The sequence below is a fragment of the Cervus elaphus genome, chromosome 15 (assembly GCF_910594005.1).
Source record: "Cervus elaphus chromosome 15, mCerEla1.1, whole genome shotgun sequence".
NCBI classification, from domain to species: Eukaryota; Metazoa; Chordata; class Mammalia; order Artiodactyla; family Cervidae; genus Cervus; species Cervus elaphus.
In genome coordinates, this window is record NC_057829.1 from 13,553,969 (window position 1) to 13,573,897 (window position 19,929).

Here is a 19,929-nt window from a genome sequence, read left to right on the forward strand (position 1 = left end):
TTTTGCTGTAATGCTTATTCAGTAATAAAAGTGTTTGCTTTCCCAGCTACTTTGTGGAGAGGATTTTGGGGGTTTGGAGATGAGTGTGGCCCCAGCAATACCCTGTAACTGAAAGGTTGTTGCCGAACCCACAAAAAGATGCCGGGGTTCTTGGCCTACGGAGGAGAAGAATTCAATCCGGGGCCAGAGACAAGGCTTGATCGCTCAGAGCTTTTGTGCAATAGAGTTTATTAAAGTATAAGAGGGATACAGAAAGTGTCTGACATAGACATCAGAAAGGGGCAGACAGAGTACCCCCTTGCTAGCATTAGTAATGGAGTTATATACTCTCAAATTAGTTATTACAGTGAAACAAAAGAATGTCTGGAGATTGTAAAGACCTCACTAGACCTACTCCCATAATTTACACCTTAAGATAACAGGATTAGCCGGAAGGTTTTTTCCAGAGACTGTCCTCAGGCAGGATACATTATTGTTATATAATCCTAAGGAATGTAGAGGGAAATAAAAGTTTGTTCTTTCTTCCTCCTTGAGAATTCCAGACTCCTCTCTCCTTGGGGACCCCTAGACTTCCTATCAACCTACCTAGGAAATGACTCTTTCATAACTCTGTCTGATGTATGCAGGGCTCCTTCCACAGGCCTCCTGACCAGACTTCCTGCTTTCCCTGCTGCCCCTTCCATCTATTATTTATGTGGCTCTCGGTGGAAATCAAATCACATCATATTCCCTGCCAGAGTTAAAGTCCCCAAAGGGCAGCTTTCCCATGAGCCAGCTGCTGCCTGTCTCTAAGCCTCACCCCGAGCCCATCCCTGTCCTCTGGACTCCAGCCATGCTTTCTCTGTCCCCTGCACACAGAATCTCAGTGCTGCCCATCTCCCCATCCCTCTGCGCCCCTCCCTACCCCACCATGGCAAGGTTTCTTTCTGGATCTGAAGCTGAGGGTCCTCACTACTCAAATCTCAGTTTCTTTGCTTATGAGGGTGTGCTTTGCTGGGCAGTATACCCAGGGCAAGCTATTTTTGGAGCACCCCAGAGGCCAGGCTGTTAACTTTGAACTGGAGTATTTTCAGAGTTTGCATACTAGTATTTAACTCTTGTTCTGTTACTACGGAGAGATTTAAAATTACTTTTTCCAATTCATAACCTCTGAAGTTTGGGAGCAAGGTCTTCAGTGCTGAAAAGAACGCAGAGTTGTGATACACAAGCAGATTCTCTACAATTTCTTAACTGGCACAATTATATGGCACCAACATCATGAAAAAAGAAGCCCAGGTTTGTAACTTGGTTGGCATTTGGGGTGAAGGATTTGGTGACAGAAGAAGCCAAGTGCCCAAGTCTACACTGTCCAGGCCATTGAGATGGGAATGCTTTAAATAGTTTCCACATAAAAGAAAAGTGTGGTTTGCCGGCAAGTTTAGAATGGAATCTGTAATTTCCAGGGTCTGGAGCATTCTATGGCTGTTGTCACTGGCGTCCCCAGACCTCCATTTCCCATGTGCTTCTGCCAATATTTGAGAACAAAACATATTTGCAAAATAGCTGGTACAGGAGGCCTGTCATTAGGTTTTGGTAGATGTACAGTTTGGTTCTTTCACTTAACCAACTAAGTCCAGATTTTTGATCGACACATATATAGTCTGGGTATTGGTTAGCTTTCATGCGGGATAGGTACAATTCCTCCAAGTTATACAAGGATGGTTTATGAGCCATTCAGAACATGTGATTTGACAGACATTTGCGCCAGAAAGGGTGGTGCTGGAGTTGCTCACATCTTTATTGAGAGGTTTGAGGATGCCACCCATGGGATCAAACTGCAGGGTTTGATTGCAATATTGTTCTAGAATGTCACACTAGAATGGTCCAGTATCATGTTTGTTTTCAGTGAAAAGGGAAAGTTTTTATTGTCCTTATCTGAGTGAGTGACAGACAGTCCTAGGGCTTCTTTGGAGTTTTCTGGGGTCTAAATGACACTCCAGAGAGAAGACAAAACATGACACTGGCCCATTACTGGAGTGAGTTTTCTTCTAAAAGCCCTGCTGTCCACCCAGTCTCCTGGTTTAAAGGAATGGAAGCCTTGGCAGTCAGTGGAAGCCGCATCCCATTTACCTGCTGGCAATGTTAGGCTTCAGCTACACTTGTTAGCTCTTATATCTAGTGAGTCATAGCATCAATTGTTCACTTAAGTCTCCATGATGTTCGTTTAATCCAGGAATGGCAGATTTACAGATGCCAGTAGGCATTGGTTGTCCAAATACTAGTTCAAAAGACATCAATTCATGTTCCCTATTTGGAGTATTACAGATCACAGAAAACTTACCAAACTAATCAAATGGATCACAACCTTGTCTAACTCAATGAAACTATGAGCTATGACGGGTATAACCACCCAAGACAGACAGGTTACGGTGGAGAGTTCTGATAATACGTGCTCCCCTGGAGAAGGGAATGGCAAACCACTTCAGTATTCTTGCCTTGAGAACCCCACAGACACTATGAAAAAGCAAAAAGATATGACACAGAAAAATAGATATGACAGATACACACATGCACAAAAAGATATGACACAGAAAAACCTCCCCAGGTAAGTAGATGCACAACATGCTACTGGAGAAGAGTGGGGATATAGCTCCACAAGGAATGAAGAGGCTGAGCCAAAGAAGAAGCAACGCCTAGTTGTGAATGTGTCTGGTGGTGAAAGTAAAGTCCGATGCTGTAAAGAACAACACTGCATAGGAACCTGGAATGTTAGGTCCGTGAATCAAGATAAATTAGAAGTGATCAAACAGGAGATGGCAAGAGTGAACACCAACATTTTAGGAATCAGTGAACTAAGATGAACCCTACTGGGTGAATTTAATTCAGATGAACATTATATCTACTACTGTGGACAAGAATTCCTTAGAAGAAATGGAGTAGCCCTTGTAGTCAACAAAAGGGTCCAAATGCAGTACTTGGGTGCAATCTCAAAAACAACAGAATGATCTCTGTTCATTTTCAAGACAAACCATTCAGTATCACAGTAATCCAAGTCCACGCCCCAAACATTAATGCTGAAGGAGCTGAGGCTGACTGGTTCTCTAAAGACCTACAAGAACTTATAGAACTAAACAAAAGAAAAAAAAAAAAAAGATGTCTTTTTCATTATAGGAAACTGGAGTGCAAAATTAGGAAGCCAAGAGATACCTGGAGTAACATGCAAGTTTGGCCTTGGACTACAAAATGAAGCAGAGCAAAGGTTAACAGAGTTTTGTCAAGAGAGTGCACTGGTCATAGCAAACACCCGCTTCCAACAACACAAGAGATGACGCTACATATGGACAAAACCAGATGGCCAATACCAAAATCAGATTGTTTATATTCTTTGCAGTCAAAGATGGAGAGGCTCTATAGATTCAGCAAAAATAAGAGAGGGAGCTGACTGTGGCTCAGATCATGAACTTTTTATTGCCAGATTCAGACTTAAATTGAAGAAAGTAGGGAAAACCATGAGGCCATTCAGGTATGGGCTAAATCAAATCACTTACAATTATACAGTGGAAGTGAGAAATAGATTCAAGAGATTAGATTTGATAGACAGAGTGCCTGAAGAACTACGGACAGAGATTTGTGACATTGCACAGGAGGTCATGATCAAACCATCCCCAAGAAAAAGAAATGCAAAAATGCAAAGTGGTTGCCTGAAGAGGCCTTACAGATAGCTGAGAAAAGAAGAGAAGCTAAAGGCAAAGGAGAAAAGGAAAGATATACCCACCTGAATGCAGAGTTTCAAAAGAATAGCAAGGAGGGATAAGAAAACCTTCCTAAGTGATCAGTGCAGAGAAATAGAGATTAAAAATAGAATAGGAAAGACTAGAGATCTCTTCAAGAAAGTTAGAGATACCAAGGGAACATTTCATGCAAAGATGGGCACAATAAAACACAGAAATGGTATAGACCTAACAGATACAGAAGACATTAAGAAGAGGTGGCAAGAATACACAGAAGAACCATACAGAAAAGATCCTAATGATCCAGATAACCACGATGGTGTGATTACTCACCTAGAGCTGGACATCTCGGAGTGAAAAGTCAAGAAGGATCACTATGGACAAAGCTAGTGGAAGTGATAGACTTCCAGTTGAGCTATTTCAAATCCTAGAAGATGATGTTGTGAAAGTGCTGCACTCAATATGCAAGCAAATTTGGAAAGCTCAACAGTGGCCACAGGACTGGACAAGTTCAGTTTTCATTCCAATCCCAAAGAAAAGCAATGCCAAAGAATGTTCAAAGTACTGCACAATTGCCCTCATCTCACACGCTAGCAAAGCAGTGCTCAAAATTCTCTAAGATCGGCTTCAACAGCACATGAACTGAGAACTTCCAGATGTTCAAGCTGGAGTTAGAGAAGGCAGAGGAACCAGAGATCAAATTGCCAACATCCTTTGGATCATTGAAAAAGCAAGAGAATTCCAGAAAAACATCTACTTCTACTTCATTGATTATGCTAGTCTTTGACTGTGTGGATCACAACAAACTGTGGAAAATTCTTAAAGAGATGGGAATACCAGACCACCTGACCTGCCTCCTGAGAAATCTGTATGCAGGTCAAGAAGCAACAATTAGAACCAGACATGGACTGGTTCCAAATTGGGAAAGGGGTACATCAAGGCAGTATATTGTCACCTTGTTTATTTAACTTATATGCAGAGTACATCATGTGAAATGCCAGGCTAGATGAAGCACAAGCTGGAGTCAAGATTGCCGAGAGAAATATCAATAACCTCAGATATGCAGATGACACCACCCTTATGGCAGAAAGCAAAGAGGAAGTAAAGGGCCTCTTGATGAAGGTGAAAAAAGAGAGTGAAAAAGCTGGCTTAAAACTCAAGATTAGAAAAACTAAGATCTTGGCATCTGGTCCCATCACTTTATGGCAAATAGATGGGGAAACAATGAAACAGTGGCAGAATTTATTTCCTTGGGTTCCAATAACCCTGCAGATGGTGACTGCAGCCATGAAATTAAAAGATACTTGCTCCTTGGAAGAAAAGCTATGACAAATCTAGACAGAGTATTAAAAAGCAGACATTTATTTGCCGACAAATATCTGTATGGTCAAAGCTATGGTTTTTCCAGTAGTCATGTACAGACGTGACAGTTGTACCATAAAGATGGCTGAGTGCCAAAGGATTCCTGCTTTGAATTGTGGCTCTGGAGAAGACTGTTAGAATCCCTTGGACTTCAAGGAGATCAAACCAGTCAATCCTAAAGGAAATCAACTCTGAATTTCACTGGAAGGACTGATGCTGGAGCTGAAACTCCAAAACTTTGGCCACCTGATGAGAAGAACTAACTCATTGGAAAAAGCCCTGATGCTGGGAAAGATTGAAGGCAGGAGGAGAAGGGACAACAGAGGATGAGATGATTAGATGGTATCACCAACTCAGTGGACATGAATTTGAGCAAACTCTGGGAGAGATTGAAAGACAGAAGAGCCTGGCATGCAGCAGTCTATAGTGCTGTGAAGGGTCAGACAAATTCAGCAACTGAACAGCAACACAGATTAGGAAGTTTGTCAAAATTAGGTAAGTCAAGAGCTGGGGGTGTGGATAAAGCTTATTTTAAGTCTTCAAAGAAGGTCCATGTCTCTGGAGGTGAGGAAATGGACTCTGGGGGTGGTCTCTGGGAGGCAGTCATGCAGAAGCTTTGCAAAGGCTGCAAAATTAGAATTCCATTGGCAGCAGTAGCCACTGCTGATGGCTACTAACATTTAAAAATTCTGAATCACTACACTGTACGCTTGTAACACATAATATTGTACATCACCTCTACTTCAGTTTTTAAAAAAAGGAGAGGAGAGTCTATATAGATTCAGTTCCTGGCTTTGCATCCCTAGAGAGGAGGGTTGAACTACACTTGGAAATGGTCTCTTCTTTTTTCAAGTAGTGTGAATATGTTCTGCACTCAGTAACAATCCTACTTCATTTGCTTGTGAAGCCCAGAGTCTAAGTTGGACTTTTTTTTTTTTTTTAAGAGCTCATCTCTTCAGAGGCATTTAAGTCAAGATGAGTTTCTACTAAGGAAAGTAGAAGATTTGAGATTTGCTCTGAGAGCAAAGATGAAAAAATGCTTTTATCATTACAATGTACAGTGGCATTAAATTTATATAACAAATCTGTGCTGAAAAGATTTGCTGGTAAGCAGTTAGAAAGTAGAAAGGGGAGGAGGGTGCTCAGAGGACCTAACATTGTGGGGAAGAGCTGAAGTGTGTGCAGGGACACAGCCCAGAGGCTCCGACAGCTCAGAGTGTATCAGAAGTGACAGGCAGAGAGAAATCCTCTGAGCAAAAAGAAAGTCACATCAGTGTCAATTACACTACCCAGTCCCCAAGCCTCCATTTTAAATCAAATGGCAGGCTCTGGGGTTTGACCGAGGATCTGCTGACACCCTCACTTTAGAGAAAACTGTCCTTCAGGTGGAGAAAATGAAAATTCTGTGGATGCTGAGGCCTATGAGGGTTTTTCTTTAAACCTCCCTTTCTTGTAAGTTTAGGGCAACTTCTCTCCCAAGGTTTTGCCTTCTTGAAAACCGGCAATTGTCTGGAGGTACACAGGGAGGGCACTGCCTGGCCTTTAAATTATCCTCAGAGTCATACTTCTTTTTCCTAAGGATTCAAGTTGCAAAGCAGGAATGTGTGTGTATGTGTGCTCAGTCGTGTCTGACTCTGTTACCCCAAGGACTGTATGCAGCCTGCCAGCCCCATCTGTTCATGGGATTTTCCCAAGCAAGAATACTGGAATGGGTTTCCATTTCCTTCTCCAGGAGATCTTCCCAACTTGGATCGAACCTGCATCTCCTGCATTGGCAGGAGGATTCTTAACCATTAGGGCCACCTGGGAAGCCACCTGAAAGCAAAGCAAGACTGGTAGCTTTTAATTCCTTTTCCCTCCTGCTTTCCTATAAGTTGTTTTCAAAGAATTACGTGGCAGCCTCCTCTATTATGTTTAATGGCTGTTCTGACTAATTAACCATGCTATTTTGAATTTGCTTTTTTATTATCAAGGAGAGAATTTCCTACTAAGTAGAAATTAAGAGACTAATTTCTGAAGCCTCTGCTAGGGCTTCCAGATTTAAGTGCAGTGAGACTTTGAAAAGTTTGTACAAAAGGTTCAACAAATAAAATTTTAAAAGTTCAACAAAGGCTTTTGGATGTTCTCTTTTCAGAGTGCACAATTTCAATCTCTGACCAATTAACTTCAGGAGGAAATGCCTCTGAAATTACCCCTACTAAGTTATGGTTTTTCCAGTAGCCATGTATGGATGTGAGAGTTGGACCATAAATAAAACCGAGCACTGAAGAATTGATGCTTTTGAACTGTGGTGTTGGAGAAGACTCTTGGGAGTCCCTTGGACTGCAAGGAGATCAAACCAGTCAATCCTGAAGGAAATCAGTCCTGAATATTCATTGGAGAACTGATGCTGAAGCTGAAACTCCAATACTTGGGCCACCTGATGTGAAGAAATGACTCATTGGAAAAGACCCTGATGCTGGGAAAGATTAAAGGCAGGAGGAGAAGGGGACAGAGGATGAGATGGTAGGATGTCACTACCGACTAGATGGACATGAGTTTGAGCAAACTCCGGGAGTTGGTGATGGACAGGGAAGCCTGGTGTGCTGCAATCCATGGGATTGCAAAGAGTCGTACATGACTAAGCCACTGAACTGAATTGAAACCTTGAATATTAGCTTGCAGTAAAGCCATCACTGGACTTCCCTGGTGGTTCAGAAGGTAAAGAATCTGCCTGCAATTCAGGAGACCCAGATTCAATACCTGGGTCAGGAAGATCCCTGGAGATGGGAATGGGTACCCTCTCCAATATTCTTGCCTAGAGAATCCCATGGACAGAGGACCCTGGTGGGCTACAGTCCATTGGGTCACAAAAGAGTTGGATGCGACTATGCGACTAACACTAACTAAAGTCATCTTCTGGTCATCGACAAAGGGCCTGGAAGAGAGTGTGGCCATCTATTACCTCTGGTGGGGTGGAGGGCTTCTTCAGGGGCTGCCTAGCCTGTCTGATAACTACAGGATGTGTGCTCAGTCCCTCAGTTATGTCCAACTCTTCACGACCCCATGAACTGTACCTTACCTGGCTCCTCTGTCCATGTAATTTTCCAGGCAAGAATATTGGAATGGAGTGCCATTTCCTACTCCAGGGGATCTTCCTGACCCAGGGATTGAACTTGTGTCTCTTGGGTCTCCTGCATTGACAGGAAGATTCTTTACCACAAGCACCATCAAGATACAGTATAGTTGTGGGCAGAAAGAATGCCTGCCAGTAGCCAGTCAAGGGGTCTATGAGTGGGGTTAAGAATAGCAATTAATCTTTCCAATTCCTCTGTGAATTTTGTTGGATCTTCTAAGTGGCAGTAAGAGCATTTTAGAGTTTCAAAGTCAACTGCTATCCAGGGGACTCGAATTCTCTGGCGTGGGGAACATTTGAGGGCCTGACCACAGAGCCTTGGAGAGTAGGAGGCATCACAGGGACAGCAGAAGGAGCTGCCCTGCTCTTCTTGGTAATTTCTGCTAAGCTCACGTCTGACTTTCAGCATTGGCACAGGTAACCTCTGTGACCCTAGCTAGAGGTCAGGCCCGAATGCCCTCTGCAAGTCTTCTTGAGGAAAGGAGGTTGAAACCCAGCAGTTAGATGTTTTCTGTAGAAGCTGGGGTCTTCGGATCTAAGGGAACTGTTTGAGGATTTTGCAATGGGGGTTAAGCCAGGGACCCAGAGATCCAGAAGGCCTTCTGGGGAGTCAGGGAGTTAGGAACATAGGGGAGTATAGGAAGGAGGAAAAGGGGGATTTTTTAAATTTTCTTTATTTTTTATTGAAGGACAATTGCTTTACAGAATTTTGCTGTTTTCTGTTGAAAAGGGGGATTTATATCAGATTTAGTTTTTAATTTTGTTCTAAGTCTGACTGTGTTCTTTCATTTTATTAAGGGATTCCCTGAGCCTAGGTATTATAGCCCTTCTTTGGGTTTTCTTTTCAATTTGATCCTCCCAAAATACCAGTAAGGCAGCTGCTTAGTGTTGATGAAAAATTAGTTAGTCAATGTAAGAGAGGAATGGAAAATTTTCATTTGAACCAAATTTGAGGCTTATTAACTGGGAAGAACATCTCAGAAAGCCCTGAGAACTGGTCTGCACATTAACAGTCCAGACACAGTTATGTTAGTGTTTTGAGGCAGAAGGCTGGGCATCAAATGACATATTACTGACAGTTTACACAATCCAGATCTAAAGGTCATCGTGGCCCCTTAGAAGATCAAGAAGGAATGTAATCTTTAAGGAGTTGTCTTGTTGATGCTGGGGCAATGTTGCTCCTTATGGTTGCGTGGGTATTTCTGCCCACAGGAGAGGTTTGGTGAATGCCTAATGGAGATACACATGCACAGTACAGACAGAGAGGAGGCCAAAGTGTAAAGAGGATTTTTTTATGTTTAAAATTTCTTGTCTTGCCATAAAATACGAATTTTTATTTCACATTAACCCTGAAATTTTTTCCAGTTTCTTTTCCAATTCCAAAGATCTGTCTTCTGGTCACTGATGAGTAAGAATTCCATTAGAGTATTTATTCCAATATCAACTCAATCTGAAACTTAGCCAGACCCTATGGGGCTCCTGGGCATAGAAGCCTTTCTGTGTCCCTTGTAACTTGTTTGTAGGGGACAGACTCCGGCTTCCATGATCTTTCCTGTGTTCCAAAAGGCAGGTTGGAACAGTTTCTAATCAGGGAAGGGAAGGGATGCAGAAACTAAGGAGGAACAGTTAAGAAACAATATTGCAGCCTTAAGGCAGAGTCCCGGTTCCACCTCAAGGGATATACACAAGGCATATTCCTCAAGGGATACACTTTTGGGCTGTTTATAGAACTAAAAGCCCCAGAGAATGGAAGGTGAACCAACCCTCATTCCAGAGAGAAGGTCACAGTTTGATAATCTTGAGAACAAGAGAAGTTTATCTGGAGACCACCTGAGACCAGATTAAAGGAGCTCAGGCTCTGCGCATACCCTGATATTATCAGCAATCCCACCCTTGAACTACTGCTATAAAACTCCTTGACAAAACCTCCCAGGTTAGGAAAGAGTTTTTGAGGGTCACGAGCCTGCTGTGCCCCGCTTTGCCTGGCAAAACAATAAAGCTACCCTTTTCTACTTCAGCTAAAACTCTGTCTCTGAGATTTGGTTCAGCACCACTGCACAGAAGTTGAGCTTTCAGGATCAATTTCAATAAGCCTATATGTGGAAATAATCAGAGGTAATTTTCCAGGTTTAGAATAAATCTTTGCCACTGATGCAAGAGGCATCCCTGGTGAGGGGGCAGAGGTAGACCCTATGATTCAAAAAGGTATACTCCCAGAAATAGTCTAACAAAGTAAAGACCTTCATTGCATAGGCGGTAAGGTTGGTATAGTGAAAACAGCAGATGGTCTCCAGCAGAAATGTGGGGTAAAGAAAGTGTTAGTCACTCAGTCACGTCCTACTCTTTGTGACCCCATGGTCTGTCCATGGAATTCTATAGGCAAGAATACTGAAGTGGGTTGCCTTTCCCTTCTCCAAGGGATCTTCCTGATCCCTTGTGTGTGTGTCAGATTTTTTCCCCTTCTTTATACAAATTTTGAAAGAGGTTTCTTTTAAAATTCTGTGTTGCTATGATGACACCTGGTTCCACCTGAACTTAACTTTTCTCAAACCTTGAGCTAACCAATGCATTTTTCTTATAGGAATGTTTCTTTAAGCTATGTTAATGAACAATAAACTGTGGAAAATTCTGAAGGAGATGGGAATACCAGACCACCTGACCTGCCTCTTGAGAAACCTGTATGCAGGTCAGGAAGTATAGTTAGAACTGGACATGGAACAACAGACTGGTTCCAAATAGGTAAAGGAGTACGTCAAGGCTGTATATTGTCACCCTGCTTATTTAAGTTATATGCAGAGTACATCATGAGAAACGCTGGGCTGGAAGAAGCACAAGCTGGAATCAAGATTGCTGGGAGAAATATCAATAACCTCAGATACGTAGATGACACCACCCTTATGGCAGAAAGTGAAGAGGAACTAAAAAGCCTCTTGATGAAAGTGAAAGAGGAGAATGAAGAAGTTGGCTTAAAGCTCAACATTCAGAAAACTAAGATCATGGCATCTGGTCCCATCACTTCATGGGAAATAGGTGGGGAGACAGTGTAAACAGTGTCAGACTTTATTTTTGGGGGGCTCCAAAATCACTGCAGATTGTGAGTGCAGCCATGAAATTAAAAGACACTTACTCCTTGGAAGGAAAGTTATGACCAACCTAGATAGCATATTAAAAAGCAGAGACATTACTTCGCCAACAAAGGTCCGTCTGGTCAAGGCTATGGTTTTTCCAGTGGTCATGTATGGATGTGAGAGTCGGACTGTGAAGAAAGCTGAGCACCGAAATACTGATGCTTTTGAACTGTAATGTTGGAGAAGACTCTTGAGAGTCCGTTGGACTGCAAGGAGATCCAACCAGTCCATCCTAAAGGAGATCAGTCCTGGGTGTTCATTGGAAGGACTGATGCTGAAGTTGAAACTCCAGTACTTTGGCCACCTCATGCGAAGAGATGACTCATTGGAAAAGACCCTGATGCTGGGAGGGGTTGGGGGCAGGAGGAGAAGGGGACGACAGAGGATGAGATGGCTGGATGGCATCACTGACTCGATGGGCATGAGTTTGAGTAGACTCCGGGAGTTGGTGATGGACAGGGGGGCCTGGCGTTCTGCGATTCATGGGGTCGCAAAGAGTCGGACATGACTGAGCGACTGAACTGAACTGAACTGAACTGAATGAACTATGTATTTACCCTATACTGTCTTTCTTCAAGTCAGTTCTACCTAAGACTCAGAAGTGACTTGACAAACCAGTATGTTTTACTCATGCAAATGTTCTCTTAAGCTATGTTAATGAGACTATGTCTTTGCTTGGAAACCTGTCTTTCTTCAAGATTCATGTTGATCATTTATGGCCAGGAGAACTCACCTTGTGCCAATGTTATCTCAATGCATGTTGTGGGTGAGGGGCCTGGTGCCAGTCTCTGAGTTTTGAGACATTTCCTTTCTCTAATCAGCAGCCTGCTAGTAGCTGTATATCATCTGGCTAAAGACTAGCAGGGGGGGCACTCTTTCTGCCCCTTTCTGATGTCTGTGTCAGAAGCTTTCTCTATCGCTTTTGTACTTTAATAAAACTATATTACACAAAAGCTCTGAGCAATCAGGCCTCGTCACTGGCCCAGGATTGAATTCCTCTCTGGAGGCCAAGAATCCTGGCGTCATTCACGGCTCAGTAACTACCTTTCATCTACCTTTGGGCTATTGTGAATAATGTTGCTATGAAGAGTTGTGTACCAGTTATTGTTTGAACAGCTGTTTTCAGTTATTGACATGTATATCCAAGAGTGGAGTTGGTGAAATAAACAGTAAGTGTATTTTTATCTTTCTGAGGAAATACCAAACTATTGTACATATAGTCTACTATTTTCCATATCCACAAGCAAAGCGTATGGTTTCCAATTTTCTACGTTGCTGTTAATATTTTATCTTGATTCTAACTGTTTAGTGAATGTGAACGGATATTGCATTGTGACTTCAATCTGTATTTCCATCATTACAGAAAGGGAATATACCCGACAATTTTTAACTCAAACCTCAGCATCATGCTTAGTAGCCATAGCTGTTGCATTACCAAGACTACTAACAGTTATGTTATATATTAAAAAAAAAACGAATCCCCCAAATCACTCATCAAAATTTATTCGGGTAACACAAACAATTCTACCATGTTAATAAATCCAAACCTACTACAAATTTATGAAGATTTTGGAAAAAACCTTATAAAACTAACAATACAATGAATGTCATCAATATTCTTACTTGGAATTGAAACATGGCAATGAAAGGAAAAATCATTCTATTTTGACTGTAAGAACAGTAATGATGAACATTTGAAAATTCAAGATGTTAATCGTAATTATTAACAGTGCATTTATTGATCTGCCATCCTCATCAAATATCATAACGAAATTCCCATTGTTTGCTTTGTATTTGTTTATTTTTGCAAATGAAATCACAACAGATTTATTTCTAGCAATACATTGTACATGAAGTACAAGTCATATGTACCAATATGTAAACAATCTATGGATTATTTGTAGCTTACATGGAAATGGAGGTTCCATGTTCTTTCTTTCTTTTATTCATGTAGCAAGAAGCCTGCCATGTGAATTTCACACTGTGTTAGAATTATGAACATTAGAATCAGCTTACTGTTTCTTTAACAGCCATAGCGTTTATGTGTTATGTGTTGCAATGAGTTTAAATGTCCTTTTGAAGAGAAACAAGTTTTGTTTTAGCCACTCCTCCCATTGGCACTAAGTTATTCAGAAAAATCAGAGGAGGATTCTGGTCCTCATTCGATTCTTTGCCTTCCATTTTATCCTCCCCCACCCCCTTTTTTTTAAATTGCAGTTTTAGCAGTTGATTAACTACTAATCTTTCATGAAACAAAGTCTAGTAATCCAACAGGGATCTCATCCAGTTCTAGCAAAATCTCATTTCATCCGAACTACAAAGTTGAGGATCCCTTGGTTGCTTTGTTCTTATTAATAGTCTTAATAATTCTAATAGAATTCTTATCTGACCCTCTAGGAGACCCAGAAAGTTATACGCTAACTAACTCCTTCAACACTCTCCCTTCACGTTAAACTGAAATAATACTTATAATTTGCATATGCTGTTCTGTGATCTATTCACAGTAAATGGGTGTATTATCCCTAATGTTCCCAACTGTAATTTTGGCAGTTGTCCCAGTAGTTTGTATATCAAAACAATAAAGTGTAATATTGATACCTCTTAGCTAATGTTTTTTGGATTCCCAGTAGTGGACCTATTAACACACATGAATTGGAAGAGAGTCCATTGATCACTGATACATTATCATTGGAGAACTAGCAACTGTTTTACATTTTTTTGGTAATTTTTGTTGTTACAGCACTAATAAGCATTATTAAAAGTAACCTGCTAAAGTGTAAGAGTCTTTGCCAGAAATGGAGAGTAATATATCCCCTTAAGACTCAGGGAAGGTGCTCTAGCTCTTCCATCAGCACAGAAAGTTGAGATTCAGCTTCAACTATTTCCCAAACAATTTGCTTACAGAACATAAACACTGTCAATAAGTGGCATACAAGCACTAAAAATTGATGACATAAAAGCAAACAGTACTGTTTGCTTGGAGAATTATATGCCCTTTTACATATATAAGTATAGCACTATGGTTTATTATAGTCCTTTAATAAACCATGGTAATTTTTATTTAAATATTTATTATATAATATGTAAAATCATGAATTATCTGATGTGTATAAGCATGTATATCAGCCAGTTGATATTACACAACACATTAAACAGTTCAATCCACTTTAGATTCCAATTGGTATTCATTTTTTACAGGGGTCATTGAAGTAATTAATGCTATATGATAGCTATGTGTATTTATCATATATAACATATTAAGTCAAAAAAAAATTAAAAAAAAAAATATTAAGTCAAACCATCTGTGATCAACATGTTTATTGCTGATAATCAGAGCTTGATTATGAAGATGTGAAAAAGTATCCATTTGCCCCCAAATATGCCTCTGAATTGGAGAAGGAAATGGCAACCCGCTCCAGTATTCTTGCTAGGAGAATTCCATGGACAGAGGAGCCTGGTCAGCCTCAGCCCATGGGGTTGCAAAGAGTCGGACACAACTATGCAACTAACAAACACACACACACATGCCTCTTAATTTCTAGCCCATGCTCCATGTGGATTTCTATAAATGAACTGTATATGATATTTGGTCCTTACTTCAGGGCCATCTCATATAAAATCATCTACTGTTTCCTCTTAAATAAGACATCACGATGAACTTAGGACAAACCCACCATACTCACACATAAGTGGTTTCATGCATTTGCCATTTTTTAATTTTGGGGAGTTTTGGGAGTCAGCTATGGGTACTTTGGCCACCTGATGTGAAGAACTGACTTATTTGAAAAGACCCTGATGCTGGGAAAGATTGAAGGTGAAAGAGAAGGGCATGACAGGATGAGATGGTTGGAAGGCATCACTGACTCAATGGACATGAGTTCGCGTAAACTCCGGGAATTGGTGATGGACAGGGAGGCCTGGCATGCTGCAGTCCATGGAGTCACAAAGAGTCGGACACAACTGAGTGACTGCACTGAACTGAGCTATGGATGTCATCACCGTCCTTAACACAGTCAAGCAACTTTTAGCTGAAACTGAGTATTGTTTACAAACATCATGAACCATCATATGTTATTGGTTGAATGGTCACAGGACAGAGAGCAATGACATTCATAGGTACACATGCACATTCCAGATAAATAGTCTGTTGAATCAAACCCCCATGAAAAGAAAGAGAGATAGTGGTAAGTCATGTCCGACTCTTGCGACCCTATGGACTATAGCCTGCCAGGCTCCTCTGTTCATGGGATTCTCCAGGCAGGAATACTGGAGTGGGTTGCCATTTTCTTCTCCAGGGGATCTTCCCGACCCAGGAATTGAACTCAGGTCCCCAGCATTGCAAGCAGATTCTTGCACATTTCAGATAAATAGTCTGTTTATGTGTTTCCATGCACAGACAACTACATACATACAGTGGACTATTACTGAGCCATAAAGTAGAATGAAGTAATGCCTTTTACAGCCACATATAGATGGACCTAGAGATTATCATACTAAGTGAAGTCAGAGAATGACATATATCATATGGTATCAGTTATATGTGGAATGAATGTAAGAAAAATGATACTAATGAACTTATTTATGAAACAGAGGTAGACTCACAGAAATAGGAAACAAATGTATGGTTACCAAAGGGGAAAGGTAGGGATTAAGCAGGAGTTTGGCATTCTTAACAGATACATACTACACACGAAAGAAACCACCAGGACCTACTGTGTAGTGTGGTGGTGGCGGTTTAGTCGCTCAGTTGTGTCCAACTCTTGTGACCCCATGGACTGTAGCCTACCAGGCTCCTCGTTTCATGGGATTTTCCAGGCAAGAATACTGAACTGGGTTGCTATTTCCTTCTCTAGAGAATCTTCCTGACCCAGGAATCAAACCCAGGTCTCCTGCATTGCAGGCAGATTCTTTACCTACAGAGCTATGAGGGAAGCCCGCTGTATAGTATAGGAAACTATATTAATATCTTGTGGTAATGTATAATGGAGCAGAATCTCAAAAGGAATATATGAAAAAGACATGAAAAAAAATATTCATTGTGCCAACACTAATAGTTATCATAACACTACTCAACACATATTTATACATGCCCCTAAAATGTTCACATCAGTAAATATATTGTCACTGATCAGTTACATATGGTTCCTTATTCTCTACAACCGATCTAGCATTTATTTGTAGACTTTTTAATGATGGCCATTCTGACAGCTGTGAGGTGGTATCACTAAAACTTATTATTTTCTTCTGAGTAAATGTCAAAACTATGGACTGTCTTTCTCTATGAGCCTTACATATTTAAGTACTTGATTAGTATATTTAAAAAGCTAGGTCGTAGTTCTAATAACTTGGGTTAGAAAAATAAGGGCAATATATTAGTTTTTTGTTTTTTTTTTTTAAGAAATCCCCATGCTGTTTTGCATATTTCCTGTACACATTTGCATACCAACAAGGAGGAAAGGAGGATTTCTTTTTCTCTAAGCCCTCTGTGGGACTTAGTTTCAGTAGATCTTTTGATACTGGTCTTTCTGAGCAATGTGAAGTGATTCCTCGTGGTGGGTTTGATTGGCCTCATTTTGGGAGGTAGTCATGTGGAGTATGTTTCCAAGTGCTCTTGGACTTTAGATAGTGTACAATGTACCTCTTGAAATTGGGCCCTGCTTTGGATTCTTTTTCTGATGATTTTCCTAGGGACATCACTTGAAGGGCAGGTGCCATTTACAGCCTCTCAGGCCTTTTGAATAAAATTAGGCTTCCTTGGTGGCTTAGTTGGTAAAGAATCTGCCTGCTATGCAGGAGACCTGGGTTCAATCCCTGGCTCGGGAAGTTCCCCTGGAGAAGGAAATGGAAACCCACTCCAGTATTCTTGCCTGGAAGACCCCATGGACAGAAGAGCCTGGCAGGCTACAGTTCACGGGGTCCAAAGAGTTGGACACGACAGAACTACTAAACCACCACAGGCCTTTGAATAGTAATACTCCGTGAGAACTGGTCTTAAAGTTGTTCTACTAGATGTAGCCACAAGGTGGCAGCAGTTCTTCATGCTCAACGCTGGTTCCTTGGACGAGCTGAGCCTGCGAAAATCCTGTGTGTGGATTGTCAGTTTCTGTGAAATATTTTGGTCACCCGATTTGAAGAGCTGACTCATTGGAAAAGACCCTGAGGCTGGGAAAGATTGAAGGCGGGAGGAGAAGGGGACAACAGAGGATGAGATTGTTGGATGGCATCACTGACTCGATGGACATGAGTTTGAATAAACTCCCAGAGTTGGTGATGGACAAGGAGGCTTGGCGTGCTGCAGTCCATGGGGTCACAGAGAGTCAGACACAACAGCAACTGAATTGAACTGAACTGGGCCAGGAGAAACACCAAACACCCAAAGGTTTGGTGTTCCCCCTTACCCTTGATCCACAGGACATATCCTAACTCCTCTTCCCTGGGTCAGGAAGATCCCCTGGAGAAGGAAATGGCAACCCACTCCAGTATTCTTGCCTGGGAAACCCCATTGACACAGTAGACTGTCGGACTACAGTTCATGGGATCACAAAGGGTTGAACATGCTGGAGCACACGTGCCCTACAGGAAACACAGGCCTGGTTCGGTAACACATATAGCTCAGATCATTAAAAGTCGCAATATCTGTGAATTCCTCATACCCAGCCTAGTGCGTGATAAATGCAGAGAAAATGCTCCTATTTCTTACTCAACCTAGGGGAGCTCACTGAAAGGTTTTGCTGCCCACACCAAGGGGCAATTCAGATGCCTACGTTGGTGTGTAAATAAATAAAGCTCAGATGAATCCATGTTAAATGTTATATTGTAGTGGTATTAACTTTTATTATTTACTTTGTGGTTCTAGTAGCTATTTACTCCAGGAAAAACAAACAATTCTGAATAATGAACATAAACAATTCTGAATAATGAACATTGGGTTTCTGATTAGCTATATCTTCTGAAGTTCACAGTTGCTCTGATGGCTCCATGTGGCTTCTGGAGTAAATTGTGAGCACACCAAGAACAACTTCAACCCACATCCTAGTAAACAGGCAAAGCTAGTGAGAAGTATAAAGAAAAAACAAAACAAAACAAAACAGACCATTGCAGGTCCTGGAGATTGGCCAGTCCTTCTCCCATCTCCAGCATCATGTTAAAGGGCACAATTCAAGGGTAAGATTAAGGGTCCCATCTCTGGTTTGTCTCCTTGGAAGCAGGAAATCAATCCCTCCTGTGAAAGGTACACTCTGGAAGCCGAGGCCTGCGGGTGGAGGGCTGCAGGCCCAAACATCAAAGTGATTAACCAAGTTAATGCAATGATTTTCAGCACTCGAGTTGGATATTTCAAGTATGCCATCTATTGCCTGCCTGGTATAATGTTGATTGTTCTCGGTTAATGTCTCTATTTGATCACGGTCAACTTCAACAGGTCTACCCGAATGTGGAGCATCGTCCAGTGAGAAATATCCAGCATAAAACTTCACAAGCCACTTTGGACACATTGAAACAGTGTGGGCTCTGGGGACGCCTGGACCCCAAAAAACTGGAAGAGGCAGGAAGGACATGGGGCTGGAGCCTCTGGAGGGAGCGCGGCACTGGGACACCCTGACCTGAGACATCTGGTCTCCAGGACTGAGAGAGGGCAGGCTTCTGTTGTTCAGAGCCTCCGTGTGTGGTCGTTTGTCACCGCTGCCCCGGAAAGCTCATGCAGCAGGTGGTCCTGCCCTGATCTAAAGCCTCCCTCCCATTAGGGGCAGCCCCCTGCACCTATGCTGTCTGCACCAACTGTGAGGTTCATGCTGAGCCCTGGCTCCCCTTCTCAGCACTGGCATTTTGGAGGGTGAGGGCAGACACCACCATGTGACCAGCCTCCAGTCGGGTGCCAAGTCTCTAGTGCGCTTCCCTGAGGGGCCGGGGTGGGGGCGACTGTCAGGGTTTCACCCTTCGTCACTGGGGGAAGAGACACCCAGACATCCTCAAGGGAGGAGGTGCAGGAAGGGTGGAGAGTGAGCGGCTCAGGGCCCCTCCCCCGGGGAAGCCCCACTGCGCCCTGAGGCGCATCTCAGCTGTGAGCACCTAGCCTGTGCTAAGCCTGGAGCCTCCCAGCAGGTCCCAAGGTGAGGTGGCCCCGCAGACCCCGCCCCTTCCTCCAGGTCTAGCAGGGGAACACCCCTTCTCCCTGTCACTCCAGGAGCCCTGAGACCCGCCCCTCCCTCCACGTCTAGTAGGGGGACACCCCTTCTTACCACTCCAGGAGCGGTTCTGGAGCCAATCTGTGAGTGGTTCTGGGGTTTGCAGGTGGAGCCCATTGCTGTGCACCCCTTCCCCACACGAGCTTCCAGAGCAAGCTGTCTGCCCTGCGGCTTGAATGCCCCACCCTCCAACCTCCGCAGTATGCTCAGGAAAGGATCGGGGGTACTGTAGCAGCATCTGAAACCTCCTTTAATAGGGGTGTCCTTGTTCTCAACCCTTTAACCTTGTTCACACCTTTAGCAGGATGTAACAAAAGTCTATATTTGAGAAGAGAGGAAGAGAGGAAGCTACAAACAAAACCAGATGGAACCAGCTGGGCCCACAATGGTGGTGAATCTGACTTCCAGCAGACCGAGAGTCTCATTGCGTG